We start from the raw sequence: 23,065 nt of genomic DNA, 5'->3' as shown, positions 1-23,065 counted from the left end.
TTTATGCTCATTTCGTTATGGTAGTCCATCTTATGTATACATGATGAATACCTGTGATGTATTAGTCTTGGGAACATTATAACCATATGGAGAAAAAAACAACTAGCCAAAGTACATATACATAATATTTACATTTAATAGGATGTCACATGAGCAATGTTATTTCTATCGAGCAGTTCTACTGCATGGTTTTAGTAGCAAAAGTTTTGACTTTCAGTTAAATAATACTGCTAGTATATAATAGAATATGGAATATGAGACTATATGCTGATTGTTATGATAGGTCAGTCTGCTCAGTGTAATAGTATAACACACCTGATATGGAGATAAATGCTCTGCTAAATACTTCACTGGACAGATACTTAAACTAAAAAGTGTAAGAGTTTACACTTTTGAGGTTTTTTGTTTTTTTGTGTGTAAGTGTTTTTCAGTCAAGTCTAAAATTCACAAGTGCTCTGTCTTCTTTAATACACTTCACACAACACTTTAGCTTGTTTGCAAGTACTAGTATTCAAACAGGTTCTTTTTTTTTTTTTTTTTTTTTAGAGCAGTACACATAAATCCACCCATTTTTCCTACACAGAGTCAAGACTCACAGGGGACTCAGGGCACAAGGTGGGGGGACACCCAGGACAGGGTGCCAACCCATTGCAGGGCACAATTGCACACATTTTTTATGAATGAATGAATGAATGCCTTTTATTGTCACTATACATATGTACAATGAAATTAAGAGCCACTCCTTTTTGTTCCGTGCAAACATATACATTCAATACACAAGAAGAATAAACAGATAATACACAGATAAATAAACAAGATAAATAAACAAAATAAATAAACAAGATATACAATATATGCAAGATATATGCACGATAGATAGATATTGGGGCGGATGGCGGAGGTACTATGAAATGCACAGTTTGAGACAATATATACATATGCTGTGGACTCAGTACATGTGTTTGTTTATCATGGTAATAGCTTTTGGAAGAAACTATTCTTAAATCTACTAGTCCTTGTTTTGATGCACCTGTAACGTCTCCCTGAGGGCAACAGATTGAACAGATCAAAGCCAGGGTGAGAACTGTCCTTAATGATGGTTTTTCCTCTGCTGAGGCAACGGGAAGTGTAAATATCCATCAGGGAGGGGAGAGGGCAGCCAATGATCTTCTGTGCTGCTCTTACTACCCTCTGAAGCCTCTCCCTGTCTGCTGCGGTGCAGCTACCATACCACACCGTGATACAGTATGTCAGCAAGCTCTCGACGGACGAGCGGTAGAAGATCAGCAGCAGATTGGAGTCCAGATTGTACTTCCTGAGAACCCTCAGGAAGGGTAGCCGCGTTTGAGCCTCCTTGATGACCGCTGTGATGTTGTCCGTCCAGGAGATGTTAGCAGAGATAAGGACGCCAAGAAAACCGGACGGTGTGGACCTTCTCTACACACTCCCCATTAATGAAGAGGGGGGCCAGCTCCGTGTTGTGTTTTCTGAAGTCTACAATAAGTTCCTTGGTTTTCTTGGTGTTTAGAGTCAGGTTGTTCTTTGAACACCAGGCTGCCAAGTTTAGGACGTCCTCTCTGTAGGCTGCCTCCTCTCCTTTTGAGATAAGTCCGACCACTGTGGTGTCGTCAGCGAACTTGATGATAATATCATTGTTGTAGACTGGTCTACAGTCATATGTGTAGAGACAGTACAGGAGGGGGCTCAACACACAGCCCTGTGGAGAACCTGTGCTCAACGTGCGAGTGGAGGAGAGGTGGGGCCCGAGTCTCACTGTCTGGAACCGGTTGGTGAGAAAGTCCTTTATCCAGGCACACGTGAGGCGGGGAGGCCAAGGGTGACCAATTTGGTGACGAGAATGTCCGGAATTATTGTATTAAAAGCCGAACTGTAATCCACAAAAAGCATCCGTACGTAGCTCTGTTGCTGCTCAAGATATCTCAACACGTAGTGGACAGCTACGGCGATAGCATCCTCTGTGGATCTGTTTGCACGATAAGCAAATTGAAAAGGATCGAATCTGGGGGAGGTAGTCCTTGATGTGCTGAAGAACCAATCTCTCAAAGCACTTCATGATAACTGGAGTGAGGGCTACAGGACGATAATCATTCAGGCTAGTGGTGGGTGATTTCTTTGTCACTGGAATGATTGTGGCTGATTTTAGGCAGGACGGGATGACTGCTTGGGCCAGGGAGAGATTGAAAATTCTGGTAAAGATGTGGGCAAGCTGGTGGGCACATGATCTGAGCACGTTACCAGGTACACCGTCTGGGCCAGCAGCCTTCCTGGGGTTCACTGTCAGAAACATCCATCTAACATCGTGTTCCCTCACAGTAAGTAGAGTGGTGCAGGAACCAGAAGGGGATGGAGGCAGGGCTGGACTGGTACGGGGGCCAGATGAGGGTGGAGGTGGGGCTGGAGCAGATGAGTGCTGTTGTTGTGATGTTTCAAAGCGAGCGAAGAAGCAATTTAGCTCTTCTGCCAGAATCGCACTCAGGACTCCTGTTGTCGCCTCACGGCCTCTGTAGTTCGTGATGTTCTGTATACCCTGCCACACCTCCCGTTTAGAGATACCAATCGGCCTACAACGCATGTCTTTGGACTGTGGGAGGAAACCAGAGTACCCGGATGAAACCCCCTGAAGCAGGATGAGAACTACGATGCAGGGCAGAGGCAGGAATTGAACCTCCAAAACTGGAGGTGCAAGGCAAACATGATAACGTACATGCAGCAATTGCCTTGGGCCCCGAGCTAGCAAGGGCCCCCAAAACGCTGCATAAACTTATAGTTAAGAAAGTTTTATTTTTACTTTTTGCTAATTAATTGTGTTTTTTTTCTAAAATGCCATCAGAATGCTTACTTCATGAGTGGCGTATTGTGGACCGGGGTGTGGTGGTCCACTCGGGCCAGAAAGTCCAGGGCCACTTTTAGGCCCCGTACACGCCTGATTATTGCTGTTAATGCTAAATAACATAAGCTGAAATTTTAAATATTGATGTTAAAACACTGAAATGAGGGCCCCATCCCTATATTTGTCTAGGATCCGACAAATCACTAAATCTGTCCTTGTGCTAGCCACTACACCACCACATAGGACACAAGTTTTATTTTATACATTTACAAAATATATAATTTATTTTCAAAAAAAAATTTTATGAGTTGCATTTTTAAGCTATAATATTTGTGATTTTATGTGAAACTATTATAAACAGGTGTCACTCAAGTGAATTAAATGATGTAGATAATGACTGAATCCTACTATATGGACCCTTAGTCTCTGTATAAGAGGATTTTACTGGGATGAAGTAATAGATTTAAACTCTATGTAGAGCGCTCTCTCGTGGCTCCACCCACCACGCACGTTCGAACCAATCATATTATCCTCTCTGGCGTCCATGGGCGTGACTAACCGCGTCTGTCTGTTAAAGGTAGCAGGTTGTACATGGCGAGCGGTTTACTCACTGAGGGTTGGTGATTGGTGTAATGGAAGCCGTCTCTGAACCGCATTTAATGACGGAGAACTACAGAAGTGGAGAGAAAACGCAGCACTGAGCAACTTGTAGACTTCACACCCGACTGTAGGTGGCTAGGTGAACGCGTTTGGTCTTATTTATTCACTAAGCTGCTAGCTTGTTAGCTCTGCGGCTGTTTTCGTATAAAGTACTAACCTGAGTTAACTCGGTGGGAGTTTATTTAGCGCCGGATAAACGGTGAACTAGTTAGTTTAGTAAATCTGACGCTTCTCGGGAACTTGTAGTTTATCCGCCTCGCTGTCTGGGTGACGCAGAGAGCAACTGTTTACCGAGTGACTTTATTTTCAGTGCTTTTTGAACTGTCTCTCAGCCCTAAGTAGTTCCGCGGTATTTGTGTGGAATTGGGATGAACGTCTAGTTAAAGGGTTGATGTCTCGCTGGCGCAGTGATTTGTTCTTTAGGAGTGTTTTTCTCTTGAACAGCGCTCCGTGTGGAGACTTGAGGTAGTTCTGTAGTCACAGGTGCACAAATCAGTCACACAGCTCCAGCTCCACCTGCGCCTCTCGCAGGGAAACGGTTTCTGTGCACTGGCTCCGTCCCAAATCACCTTGTATGGAATGTCTATCTCTAGTGCACTAGGTGCGGTAGAGACTCCATTCGTTCAGACCGTGTGTAGTGTACCTAGATACGCAGTCGTGCAGGATTTGGGCACAGGCCACGCTAATGAAACATCATCCATTTCAAGTCAAGTTGCTATTGTTAAACACTTCACTAAAACCTGTATGGAAACGTTGCTGTTCAGTTGTTCTATAAGCGCAATTTCAACCAAATACAGTGGAGTGTAAAAGTTTGTACCCCCTTTTGGTTTCTTTTGGACGGAAGGGTGTTAAATGTCCTAAACACTACAAAATTTGACTGCAAGTAGAAGTTAATTTTATTATCAGACTCGGATATCCATGTTAATATTTTCAATACTGATCATTAGTGTTAAATGACTTGATGATTTTGTGGTCAGTAAACCGTTTTTGCGTTGATTTTGATGTATGTTTTGGATCACTGTCCTGCTGGAAGATCCAACCACGGCACACTTTAATCTTTCTGGCAGAGGCAGTCAGGTTTTTATTTAATATCCATGTATCCTAACGATATGTCCAGGTCCTCTGGCAGAAAAACATTCCCAAAACATTAAAGATCCACCACCATATTTAACCGTGGGCATGAGGTACTTTTCCATATGGCTACCTATCTGTGTGCTTCAAAACCACCTCTGGTGTTTATTACCAAAAAGCTCTATTCTGGTTTCATCTGACCATAGAACCCGATCCCATTTGAAGTTCCAGTAGTGTCTGGCCAACTGAAGACACCTGAGTGTGTTTTTGGATGAGAGTAGAGGCTTTTTTCTTGAAACCCTTCCAACAACTTGTGGTGATGTAGGTGACTTCATATTGTAGTTTTGGAGACTTTCTGACCCCAAGACACAACTAACTCCTGCAATTCTCCAGCTGTGATCCTTGGAGATGTTTTGTCCACTCGAACCGTCCTCTTCAGTGTGTTGAGACGATATAGACACGCGTCCAATTCCAGGTTGATTCATAACATTTCCAGTTGACTGGAACTTCTTAATTATTGCCCTGATGATGAAAATGAGCATTTTCGATGCTTGTGCTATTTTCTTATAGACACTTCCCATTTTGTGAAGCTCAACAACCTTTTGCTGCACATCACAGCTACAGTGGTGCTTGAAAGTTTGTGAACCCTTTAGAGTTTTCTATATTTCTACATAAATAACAAGATTTTCAGACAAGTCCTAAAACTACTCAAAGAGAACCAATTTAAACAAACGTGACATGTTATACTTGGTCATTTATTTATTGCAGAAAATAATCCAATATTACATATCTGGGAGTGGCAAAAGTATGTGAACCTTTTGCCTTCAGTATCTGATCTGACCCCCTTGTGCAGCAATAACTGCAACTAATCATTTCCAGTAACTGTTGATTAGTCCTGCACATGGGCTTGGACATCAGTTTTGGCCATTCAAACCAATAACTTTATTGTTCTTTAACCATTATTTCTTTTGGGCCATTGTCTTATTGCATGCCCCACTTTCTCTTGAGATTCAGTTCAGTTCCTGGGTTCATTCTTGCCCTGCGTTTGGGGAACTCACCACTACACTAATTATAATCTTTCAGATAGCTTGGAGATTTAGTACGTGTAGACCTTCTCAACTCAGGGTTTTCCATCCCAAGGAAAGTTTCTGACACAGCCACTTCAGAAGTTCCTCCCAGTTTTTGTTTGTGACTTTCCTCAGAGAATGAAGAACCTGAGTCTTTTGTAGAATGCGCTGGAATGGCAACATCTGGCTGTGAAGTGTCTTACAACTCTGGTGCTACGGATGTTGCATTGTGCCCATCTCTCACCTGGTCAATATGTCAGTGCACTACTTGCCCACTTCCCAATGCTACTGTGCACCATACAGGACCAGTCTTTTTCTGAACTGTTCCTGGAATAAAAGTAGGTCCAGAGCTGAAGTTCCTAGTATACACTGGGTCACCCACCACAAGATATCCTTCCTTTGCATGTTGGTCATGGTACCATTTTTCTCAATTATTTGTATCTCAATGAGACCCTGTGTAGACCAGTTTCCTTCCACACAGCTGATTAGCGGCTGATTTGCCAGTGGTCGACTGTGGCGTCGTTCGGTAACTGAACAGCACTCTGGCTAGCTTTTTCAATGGACTCTCCAGCACTCTTTTCATCAGGGTTTTGAATGTTTGAACGGCCCTTTCAGCCAGACCACTGGAAGATGCATGGTAGGGTGCTGTGCTTGTGTTTAATTCCGTTTCTTTCCATAAACTCTTGGAATTCAGCACTGGTAAAAAAAACAAAAAAACTGCTATGGTCTGACATCACTACTTCTGGTATCCTGTGTTGGCTAAAGGTTTGTCTTAAGCACTGAATGGTAACTGTGGATGTAGACTTGATTAACAGATAAGCCTCTATCCATTTTGAGAATGCTTCTACCACGATCAAGAACATTCTACCCATCCACGGTGCACCGTAATCAATGTGAATCCTTCTCCATGGTTGCTCTGGTATCTCTCACGCATGCAGTGGCGCGTTTGCCGGAGCGTTTCTGTTTTCCTGACAGACTGCACACGATTTGACCAATGCTTCCACCTCTGCATCCAAGTGTGGCAACCACATATAGCTACGCACCAGGCCTTTCATCCTGGTAATTCCCGGATGGGTTTCGTGTAGATGTCTTAGAAGAGCCGCACGCCGCGGAGGTGGAACCACTACGCGAGTCCCCCATAAAACTAAGCTTCCCTGTATGCAGAGTTCATCCTATTTCCTTACATATTAGGGATGTCATGATACCAAAAATCTAGTCGTTGGTACCGATACCACCAAAAGTACACATGCTCAGTACCATGGTGTGATTTTTTTATTTTTTTTTAAAAACCCAGAGAATTAAAAAAAAAAAAAAAAACTATAAAATTCAAAACTCCTGGAGGGCATCCTCCTCTGGCTGATACTGAGAGAGAGAGAGAGAGAGAGAGAGAGAGAGAGAGAGAGAGAGAGAGATTGATTTTAGTTCAAACACTGTCTGCCCATGACTAATAAGTGCTAAGGTGCACTCCTGAACGCACACACACCCCTTATACTCTGAATGCAGGCATTAGTTTAAATTCACTGATACGGTGTCAGGATAAAAAGATTTATTAAAAGCATGAACATGTGAATAATTATGAGTGACATGAGGCTACATTTAGCTGACAGGACACGGGCTGAATGGCGATGCATGGTGGTCCATTAGGTGGTAGTTTATAACATTGCAATGCGTTAGCGTTTAACAAATAACTGGATATCGCAAACATTACATGGAGCATAATGTTAGCTGATTTCACGGCTACAATGCCAGCTGTCTCAAACATAATATAGGACCTGTCTTTCGACTGTAATCCTATGGCATTAATTTTGTGACCTAAAAATATCTCTACTTCTCCCAAGGACTCGCACTTGCTCCTTCTTTGCCTCAGTCCACTCTTTTCTATCCTACTTAGTACCTCATCCAAGTTCTGCAGATGTTCATTAGCCCCTGAGACTAGAATGCAATCCAGATAAACTGTGACGCGTGTGATGTCTTGCAGAATCCCTTCTATTGTGTGCTGGAAGATCGCTGGACTTGAAGCAACTCCAAATGGTGGCCTGTTGTAAGTACATAATCCCTTGTGCATGTTGATTGTAACGTACTTATTGGAATTTTTGTACAGTATTATCTTCTGATGCGCATGGGTCATGTCCAGTTGGGAAATTCTTTCCTCCTGCCGACTGAGCAAATAAATCTTCTACCTTGGGAATTGGATACTGCTCCACACTAGAGCTGGATTTACTGCGAATTTATAATCCCTACAAATTGGGGTAGAACCATCAGTTTTCTGACTGGAACAATGGGAGCTGCCCACTCTGCAAACTGCATTGGTTCAATGATCTTGTCTTCCACCAGCTTCTGGAGCTCTCTCTCCAGTAGTGGACCCAACTCTTCTTTGAACACTTTGGATTGTCTCTCCAATACGTTAGCCAATTTATGACCTGGTACATTTGCTACTGTATTTACCAGCTGAGGCAACAAATGATTTCTGTAGCCACCCCCCCCCCATCTTTGAATGTTGAATGTTTGAATTTTACCAAAATGAAGCTCGTTTAACCGCATGTTTATTCCTTACATAATACATATTAAACGCAAAGCATGTAGGGGTTCTACATGCATATAGTATCTGCACAATCAATAACCTATTCGAGTAATACATTGTCGTATATAAACTTGATTTTGTGTTTGTGTCTGCAGTGTCCAAAGCCCAGGCTGACCCCCCACCCCTTCAACCTTTGCAGCAATGCTGGCAGCACTATTTCCCAAAGACAACCTCTGGATATGACGCTGAGCACGTGCACTCAACTTCTTCTTTGGTCGACCATGGCGAGGCCTGTTCTGAGTGGAACCTGTCCTGTTAAACCGCTGTATGGTCTTGGCCACCGTGCTGCAGCTCAGTGTCAGGGTCTTGGTAATCTTCTTAAAGCCTAGGCCATTTTTATGTAGAGCAAGAATTCTTTTTTTTCACATCCTCAGAGAGTTCTTTGCCTTGAGGTGCCATGTCGAACTTCCAGTGACCAGTATGAGGGAGTGTGAGAGTGATGACACCAAATTTTACACACCTGCTCCCCATTCACACCTGAGACCTTGTAACACTAACAAGTCACATGACACCGGGGAGGGAAAATGGCTAATTGGGCCCGATTTGGACATTTTTACTTGGGGGTGTACTCACTTTTGTTGCCAGCGGTTTAGACATTAATGTGTGTTGAGTTATTTTGAGGGGACAGCAAATTTACACTGTTACACAAGCTGTACACTCACTACTTTACACTGTAGCAAAGTGTCATTTCTTCAGTGTTGTCACATGAAAAGATATCATCAAATATTTACAAAAATGTGAGGGGAGTTCTCACTGTGAAATACTGTACATCTTTTTATTTACTTTAATATTTATTCATAGTGAGTGTGTGTGTGTTTTGTATTTATTTATTTATTTATTTATTTATGACAGACAGACAGACAGATGGTAGCGTGTCTGAATCCAGATCAGAAGGTTGCGTGTTCAAATTACGTCGGGGTCATTCAATGCACTGGGGTGAGATCTACCATTTGATCTTGAAAATCTCCCTTAATGTCCAGGGAAGGGAAACCTGGCAGGTTATCCCTTTAAAGGGCTCGTGCCTTGTCCTCTGAAAGAGCTCTTGCCCAGATGTCAGACACTAGTCGCAACAGTCACAGCCCACCACCTGTCTCCGAGTTCCAATGCGTCTTGATCGCCACGCCGATGAACAAGTATGCCTTGCACCATGATGCGCTATAGGCTTCGAGCTGGGACCTCGTGGCGCAACGGAAGTGCGTCTGACTCCAGATCAGAAGGTTCAAATCACGTCGGGGTCATTCAATGTGCTCTTTTTCACACAGACCCATGATTTTCTGCGCAGTCTAATAAGGATGCTGTTATATGGACTCCAATCTCTATGATGACCTCCCATGTCTTTGTCAACTTCATGCTAAAAGGTAACAAAGCTTAGGTAGCAACACTCTCACCTAGTAACCATTAGTAACTTGACAACCTGCTGAATGTTTACCCTTAGTTTGCCCATTTTGCTTGCTGAACAAAACATGCTGGAAAGAGGCACCTTAGATGGCTTCACTGGTCCTCTCAGAAGATATGGAGGGTACTACAACACCCAAACAGGGACTTGAACCCTGGACCCTCAGATTAAAAGTCTGATGCTCTACCGACTGATCTATCTGGGCTCGAGGAGTGAGAGTGCACTTTACCCTCGAGCTTGTAGGTCAGGCCTGTGGACGCTCTAGTTCAACGGTTCTCACAGACATAAATGGTGCTCAGCCCTTGGCTTGGAAAGGGCCCACCCCAGCTGGTTCTCATGGCTTTCTACAAACTATTAACACAGCTCAGCACCACTATTCAAGGATACAAACCAACAGGGTTCAACCACGGCTCTGTCCTTCATACTTCTTTACCCACTGACTGCCTGCAGTCTGAGACATACAAAGAGACAAGGTTCTTGTGAAACCTGTAAAATGGTGACGTTAACCAAGAGAATGTTGAACTTTGGTCCCATCTATTATGTTGGCCAGTTTCTAAGTTGAGATCAACTTAACCCCAGTGCTTTCTGTTTAACGACCTTGTTCGTATTTTTGTTTACAACTAGCACACTTTTGACCAGCATGTCGCTTGGAAATCGTTACCAGCATAACTCTTATTCGTAAGGCTCACTCTGGAGGCTTGTCTTGGTTCAAGGAATGCCTTCGTGTCATGGTATAGGAACAAGTAGAATAGCATCAGCAGTTTTAATTAAACTTGGCTTTTCTGCACAAGGAGACCAAAATTTCTAACAAACACGTTAATTCCACACCACAAACTGACGTGTAATCTTGGCTCTGTGTGCCTCGCAAAAAGCAGGTTTACGCCACCTTTGCCACTGATTGCCCATCGTCTGACACGTATAATGACACAAAGGCCTCGTACAAATGGTAAATGTGTGAAGTTACCCAGAAGGAGGCTGAACCATGGTTCTATCGCATAGGCAGTTGAGTCCCTGAGTTGCGCTTCAGGTATAAGTTGTCCACGCTTCACTCTCACGCACTGGGGTGAGATCTACCATTTGATCTTGAAAATCTCCCTTAATGTCCAGGGAAGGGAAACCTGGCAGGTTATCCCTTTAAAGGGCTCGTGCCTTGTCCTCTGAAAGAGCTCTTGCCCAGATGTCAGACACTAGTCGCAACAGTCACAGCCCACCACCTGTCTCCGAGTTCCAATGCGTCTTGATCGCCACGCCGATGAACAAGTATGCCTTGCACCATGATGCGCTATAGGCTTCGAGCTGGGACCTCGTGGCGCAACGGAAGTGCGTCTGACTCCAGATCAGAAGGTTCAAATCACGTCGGGGTCATTCAATGTGCTCTTTTTCACACAGACCCATGATTTTCTGCGCAGTCTAATAAGGATGCTGTTATATGGACTCCAATCTCTATGATGACCTCCCATGTCTTTGTCAACTTCATGCTAAAAGGTAACAAAGCTTAGGTAGCAACACTCTCACCTAGTAACCATTAGTAACTTGACAACCTGCTGAATGTTTACCCTTAGTTTGCCCATTTTGCTTGCTGAACAAACCAAAAACATGCTGGAAAGAGGCACCTTAGATGGTTTCACTGGACCTCTCAGAGGATCTGGAGGGTACTACAACACCCAAACAGGGACTTCAACCCTGGACCCTCAGATTAAAAGTCCGATGCTATATATATATATATATATATATGAAATATATATATATATATATATATATATATGTGTATATATATATATATAATATGTATATATATATATATTTCATTTATATATATATATTTCATTTATATATATATATATATATATATATATATATATATATATATATATATATATAAATGAAATATATATATATATGTATATATATATATTTCATTTATATATATATATTTCATTTATATATATATATATATATATATATATATATATATATATATATATATATATAAATGAAATATATATATATGTATATGTATATATATAATATATATATATATATATATATATTTCATTTATATATATATATATATATATATATATATATATATATATATATATATATAAATGAAATATATATATATATGTATATATATATATTTCATTTATATATATATATTTCATTTATATATATATATATATATATATATATATTATATATATATATATATAAATGAAATATATATATGTATATGTATATATATATATATATATATATATATATATATATTTCATTTATATATATATATATATATATATATATATATATATATATATATATATATATATAAATGAAATATATATATATATGTATATATATATATTTCATTTATATATATATATTTCATTTATATATATATATATATATATATATATATATATATATATATATATATATAAATGAAATATATATATGTATATGTATATATATATATATATATTTCATTTATATATATATATATATATATATATATATATATATATATATATACATATACATATATATATATATATATATATATATATATATATAAATGAAATATATATATATATATATATATATATATATATATATATATATATATATATATATATATAAATGAAATATATATATATTTCATTTATATATATATATTTCATTTATATATATATATATATATATATATATATATATATATATATAAATGAAATATATATATATAAATGAAATATATATATATTTCATTTATATATATATATATATATATATATATATATAAATGAAATATATATATATATATATATATATATATATATATATATTTCATTTATATATATATATATATATATGTATATATATTTCATTTATATATATATATATATATATATATATATTTCATTTATATATATATATATATATATATATAAATGAAATATATATATAAATGAAATATATATATATATGTATATATATATATTTCATTTATATATATATATATATATATATATATATATATATATATATATATATATATATATATATATATATATATAAATGAAATATATATATGTATATGTATATATATATATATATATATATATATATTTCATTTATATATATATATATATATATATAAATGAAATATATATATATATATATATATATATATATATATATATATATATATTTCATTTATATATATATATATATATATGTATATATATTTCATTTATATATATATATATATATATATATATATATATATTTCATTTATATATATATATATATATATATATAAATGAAATATATATATATATATGTATATGTATATATATATATATATATATATATATATATATATAAATGAAATATATATATATATATGTATATATATATATATATATATATATATATTTCATTTATATATATATATATATATATATATATATATATATATATATATATACATATACATATATATATATATATATATATATATATAAATGAAATATATATATATATATATATATATATATATATATTTCATTTATATATATATATATATATATATATATATATTTCATTTATATATATATATATATATATGTATATATATTTCATTTATATATATATATATATATATATATATATATATATATATATATATATATTTCATTTATATATATATATATATATATATAAATGAAATATATATATATATGTATATGTATATATATATATATATATATATATATATTTCATTTATATATATATATATATATCTATATATATATATATATATATATATAAATGAAATATATATATATATATATATATATATATATACATATACATATATATATATATTTCATTTATATATATATATATATATATGTATATATATTTCATTTATATATATATATATATATAGATATATATAGTATATATATATATATATATATATATATATATATATATATATATATATATATTTCATTTATATATATATATATATATATATAAATGAAATATATATATATATGTATATGTATATATATATATATATATATATATACTTCATTTATATATATATATATATATATATATATATATATATATATATATAAATGAAATATATATATATATATATATATATATATATATATATATATTTCATTTATATATATATATATATATATATATATATTTCATTTATATATATATATATATATGTATATATATTTCATTTATATATATATATATATATATATATATAAATGAAATATATATATATATATGTATATGTATATGTATATATATATATATATATATATATATATATATATATATATTTCATTTATATAATATATATATATATATATATATATATATATATATATATATATAAATGAAATATATATATATATATATATATCTATATATATTTCATTTATATATATATATATATATATATATATATATTTCATTTATATATATATATATATATGTATATATATTTCATTTATATATATATATATATATATATATATATATATATATATATATATATATATATATATATATATATATATATATATTTCATTTATATATATATATATATATATATATATAAATGAAAATATATATATATATATGTATATGTATATATATATATATATATATATATATATATATATATATATATATATATATACTATATATATATATATATATATATATTTCATTTATATATATATATATATATATATATATATATTTCATTTATATATATATATATATATGTATATATATTTCATTTATATATATATATATATATATATATAAATGAAATATATATATATATATGTATATGTATATATATATATATATATATATATATATATATATATATATATATATATATATACATATACATATATATATATATATATATATATATATATATATATAAATGAAATATATATATATATATATATATATATATATATATATATATATATATATATATATATATATTTTTCATTTATATATATATATATATATATATATATATATATATGTATATGTATATATATATATATATACATATACATATATATATATATATATATATATATATATATATATAAATGAAATATATATATATATATATATATATATATATATATATATATATATATATATATATATATATATTTTTCATTTATATATATATATATATATATATATTTCATTTATATATATATATATATATATATATATTTCATTTATATATATATATATATATATATATATATATTTCATTTATATATATATATATATATATATATATTTCATTTATATATATATATATATTTCATTTATATATATATATATATATATATATATATATATATATATATATATACATATACATATATATATATATATATATATATATATATAAATGAAATATATATATATATATATATATATATATATATAAATGAAATATATATATATATATATATATATATATATATATATATATATATATATATATATATATATATATATATATATTTCATTTATATATATATATATATATATATATTTCATTTATATATATATATATATTTCATTTATATATATATATATATATATATATATATATATATATATATATATACATATACATATATATATATATATATATATATATATATATATAAATGAAATATATATATATATATATATATATATATATATATAAATGAAATATATATATATATATATATATATATATATATATATATATATATATATATATATATATATATATATATATATATATTTCATTTATATATATATATATATATATTTCATTTATATATATATATATATATATATATTTCATTTATATATATATATATATATATATATATTTCATTTATACATATACATATATATATATATATATATATATATATATAAATGAAATATATATATATATATATATATATATATATATATATATATATATATATATATATTTTTCATTTATATATATATATATATATATATATTTCATTTATATATATATATATATATATATATATATTTCATTTATATATATATATATATATATATATTTCATTTATATATATATATATATATATATTTCATTTATATATATATATATATATATATTTCATTTATATATATATATATATATATATATATATATATATATATATATATATATATATACATATACATATATATATATATATATATATATATATATATATATATATATATATATATAAATGAAATATATATATATATATATATATATATATATATATATATATATATATATATATTTCATTTATATATATATATATATTTCATTTATATATATATATATATTTCATTTATATATATATATATATATATATATATTTCATTTATATATATATATATATATATATATTTCATTTATATATATATATATATATATATTTCATTTATATATATATATATATATATATATATATTTCATTTATATATATATATATATATATATATATATATATATATATATATATATATAAATGAAATATATATATATATATATATATATTTCATTTATATATATATATATATTTCATTTATATATATATATATATATATATATATATTTCATTTATATATATATATATATATATATATTTCATTTATATATATATATATATATATATATATATATATATATATATATATATATATAAATGAAATATATATATATATATGTATATGTATATATATATATATATATTTCATTTATATATATATATATATATATATATATATATATATATATATATATATATATATATATACATATACATATATATATATATATATATATATATATATATTTCATTTATATATATATATATATATATATATATATATATATATTTTTCATTTATATATATATATATATATATATATTTCATTTATATATATATATATATATATATATATTTCATTTATATATATATATATATATATATATTTCATTTATATATATATATATATATATATTTCATTTATATATATATATATATATATATATTTCATTTATATATATATATATATATATATATATATATATATATATATATATATACATATACATATATATATATATATATATATATATATATATATATATATATATATAAATGAAATATATATATATATATATATATATATATATATATATATATATATATATATATATATTTCATTTATATATATATATATATTTCATTTATATATATATATATATTTCATTTATATATATATATATATATATATTTCATTTATATATATATATATATATATATATTTCATTTATATATATATATATATATATATTTCATTTATATATATATATATATATATATATATTTCATTTATATATATATATATATATATATATATATATATATATATATATATATATAAATGAAATATATATATATATATATATATATTTCATTTATATATATATATATATTTCATTTATATATATATATATATATATATATATATTTCATTTATATATATATATATATATATATATATATTTCATTTATATATATATATATATATATATATATATATATATATATATATATATATAAATGAAATATATATATATATATGTATATGTATATATATATATATATATTTCATTTATATATATATATATATATATATATATATATATATATATATATATATATATATATATATATACATATACATATATATATATATATATATATATATATATATTTCATTTATATATATATATATGTGTGTATATATATATATATATTTCATTAGAAAAAGTGCAGTACATTTTCATGGTACGGTCAGTACTGTTTATTTTTGTAATAAAGTGAACTTAACTTTTCCACTGAGTGTTATATTTTCATTCAGTAGTAATCGGTTATTAGTAGGTGCTACCCGACTTGGTTATCGGCATCTGTAAGATCCACTGTCGATCAGCCTTTAAAATAGATTAATGTGTATGACATGATCTTCTTTAATTAATAACGAAATGCGCTTGTTGACAACTTGCTGTGGTATAAGGGGAATAAAACACTTCAGAATGTGCAGTTCTACCTTAGGGTGATAACGGTCACTCCACTTCATTGGATCGTTGACTGTTTTCCTATAACCGTATGTTTATTCCTTACATAAATTAAACACAAAGCATGTAGGGGTTCTACATGCATGTAGTATTTGTACAATCAATAACCTATTAGAGTAATACATTGTGGTATATAAACTGAACTTTGTGTTTGATGTGTCTGCAGTGCCCAAAGCCCGTGGTGGTGACAGTGCATGGCGTTTGTGTGGAAGCAGGTCTGTTGGGAGTGTTAAGTACCATCATCTCATACACTCACCACAACTCTGGGAAGTTCCATCCATATTGTTTGCTGTCACTTTTCCTGCAAAGCTTTAACCATCAGAGAGTTATCTTTTACTGGGGCTTTTAGCTGCAGGAGACTGAATTACTAAGTTTTTTTTTTTTTGTGGATCTGATCAGGGCACACTCTGAACAATTATTTACATTTGCAGTTTGTTGAAGATTAAATAAACCACAGTGAGCATCAGATGTCTGGTTTTAATACAAAGTTTTATGATGAACTATTTTATGATATTACCATCTTGTCATTTATCAAAGAAGAGCTACAAAACCTGAAATTTGTTCATTTTTAGACAGAAAAATTCTGCAGTGTAGCTCTTCTAGTGGGCTTTCCCACTGGATGTTTAGTCCAACACAGAGCAGTTTGCATGAAAAGTTGGTAATGTGACCGTCGTAATGTGGACTGGGAAGTGCACTGCGGTACCGAACCCGAGACTACCTGTAGAAGGTGGTCCGAGTTCAGTTACAATGGAACTGTGAATGTGAATTGTCCCATGAATGTGAACGTAACTTGTATCCGGGTCCGCACTTGTTCAGGAAGTAGAGTAACCTGTGCTGAAGGCCTGTTGTGGTGATGACGTGTCATGACATGTTTTGGCCCAAATCTGCAGTAACTTTGAAAAAGTGGAAGCTCCTCTGAATATTGTGGAGTTTCTTGATTTTGCGTTAATTTCTGTGATCACAAAAAGGTGAAATTCTGGACTGACACATGGAAGATATGGAATGATAACAGAAGAATGTGACTTTGGGTTGTACCATGTATTTTTTTCATGTAGCTTTATTATTTAGTATAAATGAAGGCAAGTGTGTGTTCTGTTCTTCATCTCTGCAGTCGTGTGTTCCCTGATAGTCCATGATTGCTGGAGCTCTGGAAATAGCAGGTGAGATTGCAGGCCGGAGTCGCGTCGCTGTCCAAGGAACCAAAATCAACCTCCTCTACTCCTGAGACCACAGTGTGACTGAGAGCCTAGACTACATGGTAAGAACCTGCTTAAGACATGAAAAGCATTTTTAGCCTCAAGGTAGACCCATGCACACACAGTATGGCCACAAACACAAAGTAGAGCGGTCGAAATCTGAGATATCTCCTCTGCGTCTCCAGGCTACTTGGAACATGAACATGTTGCAGACACAGGATCTTATGAAGTCAGCGCAGGCAGCCCTGGAAAAGAAGAGTCCAAAAGACGTGCCCTTCTCCAAGCTTTAAAGGAGAAGATCCAGGGCTGTTGAAGCTGCGGTGGAACTGAGACATCATCATCCACATATCTTCAGTTCTTCTTGCTAAGTCTGTTTCTTTTTAGTCTTTTTATTTTTAGACTGGTAAAAAGACTGATTAGTGGAAGTGAAATGATAGATGAACTTTTATTTACTTGCTTTATTATTTGCAGGTGCCTTGTACAGTAAGACAGGGTAACTAATACTCAAAAGCTTTTTTTGTGTGTTAACATGTACAGTAGATGGACATATTTTTTCTGGTGCTGTGACTGCAGAATGTAGTGCAGTTAACACATAAAATTTCCTTGGATGCTCACTTTTAACTCTAGGAGGTCACAGTTTGCCCAGACATCTTTTTTTAAATCCGTCAATCCGTCACCCACATGTCATTCTGGGGGACGAAGAGGAGGAAGCTGGACAGATAAATTTATTTATTTATTTATCATTGCTGTGTTTCCTTAATCGAGTGCAGAAAGAAGAAAAACAACACAACTGATTTAAAATAAAAATATAGAAAATAATCTAATGTAAGATTCTGATCCGGTTTGCTTTCAGCAGGAAGGCTGTCCTCTTTCCTGTTGCTCTTTCTCTTCTATTAGTCCATTTGTCCAGTCTGAATCGGTTTTGATTCGTTTCGAGACGATTCGGAGTCTAATAATTTTCTAGTGAGAGTCGCACACTTCCAAACGAACTAGACTGAGATGAGTATTTGATTCTCACTAGAAAGTGATTCGACTCTGAATAAACTCGAAATGAATCAGTCAAACTGATTCAGACTCTATAAAAGGACTATGAGATGTGATTAAGATATATATTCCAATGTTTTGCTTTACAATTCCATTGTGTGTGTGTGTGTGTGTGTGTGTGTGTGTGTGTGTGTATGTGTGTGCGTGCGCGCACGTGTGTTTTTCAGGAGAACGAGAAACTCGGACACAACAGTACATCCTGACCATTGGTACTGTGTACACATCAACATACACACACGTCTCCATGCTGGACATCTCAGGAGCTTTCACACAGTGCTAGGAATATCCCGGGACAGAGAAACGCACCTTCTAAGTGAGCGAGTTTAGCGTCAACCGGTGAAATTTGCTGTAGCGTGAACACTTCGCCTCTGTGAGCTTCACTCTCCGTAGGGTTCACTGTAATTAGACATAAAATGTACATAGTTTATTTTTCATGCATTTAGGATTTCATGTTGTTTTTTTTTTTTTTTTACTCTTCGAGGAAAAGAAATGATATTTCGAGGCAGCTTCTTCATCACTACCTGCTCCGTTTGACTCAAAAATGTAACGACCGGTTTCAAAAAGTCATGATGTCTTACTGTTGAATTTAAACAGGAAATGTGAAATATTTTTTCCCTTTGTTTCCTCTACTGTCTTTTTGCTGTGATCTTGAACACAGTTGTAATTTTTAAAAAAAAAAAATAATAAAAAAATGATAATTCTAGTTCTCTCACTTTCCTTGTCCTAATTGTCCTGTATCTGTTAAATCCGTTTCATCTCTGGTCTTTCTGTCTGTATGAACACTTGTAGAAATGACTTGTAGTCCATATTTTTAAATGATTCGTGATTTTGAATTTAAGTAAAGATATTCTTTAATTCTGTATTTTGTCATTTAATTATCATTAGAAATCAGAAGATCAGATTAAAGCCACGGCTTCTTTACCTGCCGAAGCTGTAAAACTTTCAATAAACCAGTCAATAGATCAGCTGGATAAATGTAGATTTTTATTTACTGATGAGATGTATTGATGGCGTTGATAGATTATTTGAAGATTTTTATTGATATTGAACAATCATTCAGTTCAATATTGAAAAAACTTGATAAATAGTTGATTAAATAAATGTGGTGTAATGTACTGAGTCAAATATGAAAACTACAAATAAACAACATCTATTTATATCTGTGTATAATTAAAAACCTCTCTCAATACAAGAAATTCATATCCTAAATGTTGCAAGTGATTAATCTGATCATTTTATTCAGCTGTTTAATTATTACTTTCTAAATAATAAACAAATGAATGTTCTGGATTCATGAGGAATGTTTACATTTTGTGTCCAAACTCAAAAGTTTAAACAAAGTGTATATTTATGATAATAAAGCACAAAGAACGTGAAACCTCAAAACGTCTACAATCATCGATGAATTAAATATTAATTTAAAAAATTTAATTAAACAAGAGTAAGATGAAGTATATTTTTAATTAAAATGTAATTAGAAAGGAGCACTTTTAAAGTGGATTTGATTTAAAATAATGATAAAGCTGTTTTTTTTTATGTATTTGTATATCTTATCCTCTATCGTGTTTAAGAAGAAGAGAATAATGAAGCTTTTTATGAAATAATATTTGGGTTTATTTTATTTTATTTTCTCCTCAAAGATTCAAATTTACGTCAACGTCCGTTACGTTGGTGACGTCACCACGAGCGCGAGAAGTCGAAGGTAGGAGCAGAAAGCGGTGTTAGTGTTAGTTCTGGCCCGTTTGGACCCAAACTAAAGTGAGTTTATTCGGTTCTGTGTAACCGAATCCGTTCTGTTCTGTATTGTGTGTATGTGTGTAGTTAACGGTGTTAACACCTGTGTTTCAGGTGTATCAGTATGAAGCAGGCGGTGACGGCGCACTGATTCACTCTCGGAGCTCGGTTCACTAATGACCGAATCACCGAGGAACCGACCAAAGATAACTCACACCCGCACGGAGAAGAAGAACAAGAGGAGGAGAAGTGAGAAATAACATTTTAAAACTTTTTTTATTCACTCTGGTTCAGTATTAATGTTAATATTATACAAATATACTAGCGGTGCTAGCTTTTGAGGAGGCAGTCCAGTCCACGCATGCGCAGTGTAATTAATGAGCAAGCTATTCGAAATGTGATTAGCAAATAGGTCGATGTTATTTTTGATTCTATTTAAAACGATGAATTCACTCTGTCAATAACTGCCCAGTCTGAGAATACTGCATGATTTACTTTTATAAGTGGACGTGGCAGAACGACATTTAGCTTCACTGGCTAATTAGAGCTCTTTTACTAGTTTAATGGCTGAGTCATCTGGTTTCGCGCATGCGCAGTGTGGGTTAAGGCGCTATAGTTCTCTTCTTTTGAATTATTATTATTATTATTATTATTATTATTATTATTATTATTGAGACCATTTGGGGTGAATTTGGAGCATGTGGGGGGTTCGAGTGACCCCAGAATGACCTATAAATATTCTTTTAAGAACTGAACTGAAGCAGCACAAACGAAAATTTTTACGGCACAAACCAGCACAAACTATTCTGCCGATGTTTTGTGTTGGTGGGGGGTCCAACTTCACGCAGGTTGTGTTTGTGTGTGTGTGTGTGTGTGTGTGTGTGTGTGCTCTTCAAATATCCAGATGTTCGATGGTCAAGTGTGTAGTGTACAGATAGAGTGCACAATTTAAGAAATAGGAACCAGTCAGAGAGAGGACATCGTAATAAGAACAGAAAGCACTGACCAAATAAGGAAATAGATTAAACCGGTACACGGCGTATGGGAGGCAGGAGATCGTGACAGTTATGTTGAATTATAACGTGTTGGATTATAGAAATAAATAAAGTGGTACTGATGTGTGTGTGTGTTTTAGGATGAGCTGGAGTAGGGCAAAGAGAACTGCATTCAGATCAAAAGGATACAAGAGGTTATGACTCTCACTCACTCAC

General features: G+C 31.2%; 2 long non-coding RNA genes across 18 annotated transcripts in view; both read left to right on the top strand.

The window, feature by feature from the left end:
• The first annotated feature begins 3,362 nt into the window (after positions 1 to 3,362).
• LOC128630174 (uncharacterized) lies at positions 3,363 to 20,434 on the top strand. Of its 2 annotated transcripts, none has more exons than XR_008394527.1 (6): positions 3,363 to 3,582; positions 7,628 to 7,690; positions 8,326 to 8,539; positions 18,047 to 19,138; positions 19,262 to 19,444; positions 20,288 to 20,434. It is a non-coding gene; the product is annotated as an uncharacterized LOC128630174 (long non-coding RNA). The 2 variants fall into 2 exon arrangements; XR_008394528.1 differs by having other exon boundaries at positions 3,364 to 3,578.
• A 1,345-nt stretch (positions 20,435 to 21,779) lies between these two features.
• LOC128630169 (uncharacterized) overlaps positions 21,780 to 23,065 on the top strand; it is a 63,656-nt gene continuing 62,370 nt past the window's right edge. For 15 of the 16 annotated variants that reach the window (XR_008394479.1, XR_008394478.1, XR_008394476.1 and 12 more), the window contains exons 1-3: positions 21,780 to 21,878; positions 21,969 to 22,103; positions 22,990 to 23,043. This is a non-coding gene — a long non-coding RNA (uncharacterized LOC128630169). The remainder of the gene's footprint in view (positions 21,879 to 21,968; positions 22,104 to 22,989; positions 23,044 to 23,065) is intronic. The other variant, XR_008394482.1, reaches the window with a different exon arrangement.

Source organism: Ictalurus punctatus, unplaced genomic scaffold (assembly GCF_001660625.3).
Source record: "Ictalurus punctatus breed USDA103 unplaced genomic scaffold, Coco_2.0 Super-Scaffold_100046, whole genome shotgun sequence".
In the NCBI taxonomy this organism is placed as follows: Eukaryota; Metazoa; Chordata; class Actinopteri; order Siluriformes; family Ictaluridae; genus Ictalurus; species Ictalurus punctatus.
The sequence above is the reverse complement of the archived record's forward strand: the minus strand, read 5'-3'. Positions and strand labels throughout refer to the sequence as shown.